Source organism: Callospermophilus lateralis, chromosome 14, assembly GCF_048772815.1.
Source record: "Callospermophilus lateralis isolate mCalLat2 chromosome 14, mCalLat2.hap1, whole genome shotgun sequence".
In the NCBI taxonomy this organism is placed as follows: Eukaryota; Metazoa; Chordata; class Mammalia; order Rodentia; family Sciuridae; genus Callospermophilus; species Callospermophilus lateralis.
This window is the reverse complement of record NC_135318.1, coordinates 36981516-36986988: the sequence shown is the minus strand read 5'-3', so window position 1 is coordinate 36986988 and position 5473 is coordinate 36981516.

Below are 5473 nucleotides of genomic sequence, written 5' to 3'. Positions count from 1 at the left end.
CTGCCAAGACTGTCAAGTCACTTTGTCTTGGATAAGGCAGCAGGCGGTGATGTGCTGGGCTGGCGTCAGACCTGCCCGATAGCCTGGCCTCTGCCAATTACCAACTCAGGACAGGAGCAAAGAGCTTGATGTCCTTGAGGCCTCTGTTTCCTCTTCTAAGAAATGAGTGGTGTGTGTGTGTGTGTGTGTGTGTGTGTGTGTGTGTGTGTGTGTTGGGTCCTTTAGGGTTCCCTTCCTTCTCCTTTTCCAGTTTAAAAATTCTGGAACTTGATCTTTCTTTCTCCCTCAGCCTCTTTCTACTTTCTCAGCCTCCGCCTACTGCAGCCCCTTCCCATTCCCCTCCCACATTCTCTATCAATCCTGTCAATCAGGTCAAAGCAGCCCAGACTGGAGAGAAAGAAAAAAAAAAATCTATGCATTCCTGGCAGACGACAATCTTCTAATGCCCCTTATTGCAAAAGCAGCCCTTCCTTGGGGTGAAAAGAAGGGCAGCCAAACTCTGTTTCTATTGTGGGGGTCTAGGGAGGGGCAGGGGAACGCTTGCTCGTGGAGCTAAGGATGAATAAGTTTCAAAGTCAAAGGACGGACCTGTCTCTGGCTGCAGCTTTGGTCAAGGCTCCCAGGTCAGCCTGGGGCTTCATGGTCACCTAGTGGAGCAGTCTCCTCATCCCCCAAAGGGGTCTGTGGGCTGTAAGCAGGGTGGAAAGTGCATGGATAAAGGTCCTTGGGGTGAAGGTCTGGAGGGGAACTCAGTCTTCTAGAAACCACAACCAGAGCTGGCCTCCTGGGGCAGGGAGACAAGGGGAGGACAACTAGAATGTTTCGATTTCTTTTTTCACTGGCCCATCTGATGGAAAAGAAGAGATATAAACAAGGACCAAAGAGTTACTAAGCATAGGGGTTGGGAAGGAGAGGGATTAAGGAAGAGAGGAACAAGAGCAGGGACAGAGGAAGGCTGAGGGAGAAGCAAGGGAGGCAAAAAGGGAGAGAAAAACGTAGAGGAGGGAAGGAGAAAGGGAGGGAGAAAAACAGTCAAAAAGAAAGGAAAAGGGAAGGAAAGAGAGTGAGGAAGAAAAACTGTTTCCCAAAACAGTCTTCACTCATCTGAGTGTTCACTCTCCATGGTGGGGAGTGGGAGTGTTCATCGAGGACCAGCCTGGATATGCGGTGCCTCCCCACAACCTACACTTCTAGGTCAAGCTGTGCCCACTGCTCCTACGGCCTTCCAGGCCAAGGGGGTTCAGAACCCACTCTTCACACAGCTCCTGGGGCACTGTTTACACAACACAGAGGGAATCAGTGCCCGAGAGTTTTATAAGGAAGTTGAAGTCTCTATGTGGCCGGCAGGTCCCCACAGTTTAATTAGACCGAGATGTGAGGGAACTCTCAAAATACAGAATGCATTGTTCTGCTCCTGAAGCCATTAAATATGCTATAAGTCTCCATTTCTATTGAGAGGCACTGAAACTATAGACAAATTTTGGGAAACTGACTCAGGCATCCATGGATATACTACGCCTCTTTATTTATGAGAGCATCCTTTAATGTCATTTAATAAAATTTAATAATTTTTATAGATCCCTAGCTAAAATTTTGTCATATACTTTATTTTTGGTTGATCACTTTTTAAATTTTCATTTTTTCAATGCTTACTGTTCATATATTGAAATAAGCTTTTTTTTTTTTTTTTTTTTTTTTTTGCATGCTGATTTTATACCTGGAAATCTTGTTAAACTCTTACTTGGGTTAATAATATTTCTAAACTCTTGGATTTTCTATTCTCTCAATAATATCTGTAGATATTTAAAGTTTATTTTCTTTTTCTTGATCTTTACCCTTAAAGTCTATGTTCTTTCTTTTTTTGAAATGATCAGGACCTCCAGTACAATGGGGACAGAAATAGCAATAACAACTAAACTTGTCTTGTTCTACATCTCAAAGGCAGAGATTGGACAAGGTGATCTTGAGTCTCTTTCAATGCAAAGCTCTTGATTTTCCTCATGATCATCCTTTTTGTTAAGGAAGAAAACTTTCTAGACAAAGCTTTCTAGAATCTTTCTCCTGGTTCAAGATAAGAATCATAATTTGTATGACTTTTGATAGTTTTATGTCTGCAGCCTGAATCTAGAAGACCCTGGAGTCTTATTGCTCCAACATTTTCTATTTGTTGAGTCATTTCCTTCCCAAACTTGATTCTTCCCCAAACTCCCAAACCAGTTCTGGTTCACTGTCTGAATCATGACTGATCTTCAGAAGAACTCTTATGACTAGGAGAGTACTATTCATATCCCTTTTTTGAAAGGCTTCCTGACCTTTCTCAGGGTGGGAGACAGGGACAGTGCCTTTTGTCCCACATCCAAACCCTGCCTGGAAGAAGTGACATTTGCTATGCTCTACGCTGGTTTCCCTGGGTGTCTGAACTCCATCCAGGCATACAAACACCAGCTACAGCCTGACTGGTCTCACCAGGTTTAGCCTCCTCATCAGAGAAATTCCTAAAGTTCTAGCCTGGTTTTTATAGAGCATTGATGTCAATAAGGGAAGAAAGTTTGCAAAGTAAATACTGAAGATAGCATTTATCATGCCACTCAATGTGTCCTGCACAAGAATCCAAAGAATACATTTTTTTTTAAATTTAACATCAGTTTAGTTGAACTCACATGTTTCTGCAATGGGGTTATATTTCTTGGAATTATTTTGAGGTAAGTTTTCATATCCTGTAAACTTTGTCTTTCTGAGTTTTCTTATAAATGTAAGAAAGAAAAGGATTTCTAAATTCCTTTGGCTCTCATTTAACATGTCAAGAACTAGGCCTTAGCCAGGTGTGGTGGCAATCCCTCCTCAGGAAGGTAAGACAGGAGGATCATAAATTTGAGACCAGCCTGGGTAACTTAGCAAAACCCTGTCTCAATATAAAATTAAAAAGAACTGGGGGTATAGCTCAATAAGCAGAGCACTTGGTCAGTCAGCATCAACACACACACACACACACACACACACACACACACACACACACACAAGCTAGGCCTGGCTAAGCAGCTCTCAGCATTAGGGAAAAGCCTGTCCTTTATATCCTGGTGGAATGTGGAAAGAAAAAAGGAAGAGGAAGAGAGAACTGTCATTATCACCTACCCCATTGGTATGTCAGAGCACAGCCTGGCAAGTTAGGAGTTTTTCTTGGAACAGAACCACCATTTGACCCAGCTATCTCACTCCTCAGTTTATACTCTAAGGACTTAAAATCAGCATACTATAGTGATGCAGTCATATCAATGTTTATAGCAGCTCAATTCACAATAGCTAAACTGTGGAACTAACCTAGATGCCCTTCAACAGATGAATGGATAAAGAAAATGTGGTACATATACACAATGGAATATTCTCAGCCTTAAAGAAGAATGAATTGATGACATTTGCAGGAAAATGAATGGAACTAGAGACTATCATGGTAAGTGAAATAAGCCAATCCCAAAAAACCAAAGGCTGAATGTTTTCTCTGACAAGCAGATGCTGATCCATAATTGGAGGAGAGCAGGGAAGAATGAAGGAACTTTGGATTGTGCAGAGGGTAGTGAAGGGAGGGGAAGGGGATGGGAAGGACAGTAGAATGAGACAGGCATTATTACCCTATATACATGTATGATTACACTAGTGGTGTGACTCTGTACTGTGTACAGCTAGAGGAATGAGAAGATGTGCTCCCTTTGTGTACAATGTGTCAAAATTCTTTCTACTGTCAAGTATAACTAATTAGAACAAATTAAAAATTAAATAAAACAATGTATACAATCAGTAACCTTACTGATTACCGTGTACAATCAATGTATATAATCAGTAAACTTTGGGATATTTTTTGTGTTAAGCAAATGACAACCAAAAAAAAGTAACTGATTTATACCAAGGAATTAGAATAATAAAATGTGTTAAGCTCTTTTGAAAAATAAAGTTAGAAGTTTTTGAAGTATACAATGCATGACGGTGACCTTGAGCATCTTGGCCAGAAGAGCTCTCATGCAGGCATGCTGGGTCTGGGGGGATCACCCACATAATGGCACATGGTGGGCAGGAAGTGGTAGGCAGGCGAGCCTGAGATAACACCTGAGCAGCTGCCAAAAGAACCAGCAGAATGGTGGTAGAGACCTGGTGACAGGACAAGTGGCCACCAGGACATCTGGCAGGGACCAGGGCTCCAGGGATGGGGAAAGAAAGATGGGGCCATCCCACCCAGAGTTCAGGTTCAGGGGGCAAGTTAGGTCAGCCCCCCTCAGCTGAGAGCAGTGAGGATCCAGGGTGCACAACAGGGACGCATGGACTTGTCCCTGACTGCTGTAGGAATCTGGTCATCACCTGCCACATTGGGATTGAAGACACAGAGAGAGCAGTCTCCAAAGGTTGAGACTTGCCCGAGTCATCCAAGCTACCTAGGAAAGATGGTTTTCATTCTTCCATCAGACTGGAAATTTACCAAAGTGGGCAACATGTAGGAGTCCCCCACCCAGAGGTGATAAGAAAGATTAATTATAAAGAAAAAAAGTTAAAACTAGATTTCCCCATAATAACATTGTAGAGTGGATACTGTATCCCACTCCACATCCTTTGTAGGAAGCTGAGAATTCCTTATCTCACCAGGGTCTCTTTCCAACTGCACAGTGACAGCAAATCTCCCTGACCCTTTGTGCAAAGGGGACTGCTTGTCCTTCACTTGTCCCGGGGGACCTCTTTGCTCTTCCTTTCTTCATTTCCATAGAGTTTGGCTCTTCTATTTCTAGTTTAGTGATCTTCCTACATATGTGGTTCTCATTGTGAGTCACCTTCAAAATTCTCTTTGGAAGTAGGTGGGGTATAAATTATAAATAAAAATTCCTTTTTACTTCCTCAGCATTTAGCACAATGCCTGGCTCTGTGCTCTCAGTGCTTGTTTGTTGACTGTGCCGGTAAACGGCTCCCTCCCTTTCCAACCTCCTCCCACCACACTGTCCCACCCGGTCCCACGCACTCTTTGAGTCTGCAACTTTCCTTCCTTTCTTCTCCCTTAAGATTCTTCTTTCCTCCATGGCCTGTGCCCCTCCAGCTGTCGGTGAAAAAGGCGCCCACTCACTGAGCTCCCCACAGCCCTGCCCAATCAGGCCGTGGCTCAGGAAATGTGGGACAAGGACTGAGCCTGGCCAGTCTGACCCTGGCAGATCAGGAGGCGTGAAGCCTCCGTGATTTGCAGGGGATTTCTCTGCACTGCTTCAATCAAACCTTGTAGGGAAACATCTCTGTCCCTCAAGATGTGGGCTCAGCCTCTGCCCTTCACTCCAGGAAATTTATGTGAAGCCCCCTTCCTCAACCTTCGAGAAGATGCCAGAAGTAGGGGAGAATAATAATGAGCCACAGAGATGGAGTTTGGGGAGTTAAAATCTCGTATCCACTAAGAGGGTGGAAATAGAACACATTTCCTTCACTAGCCAGACATTGGAGTTCTTATTAT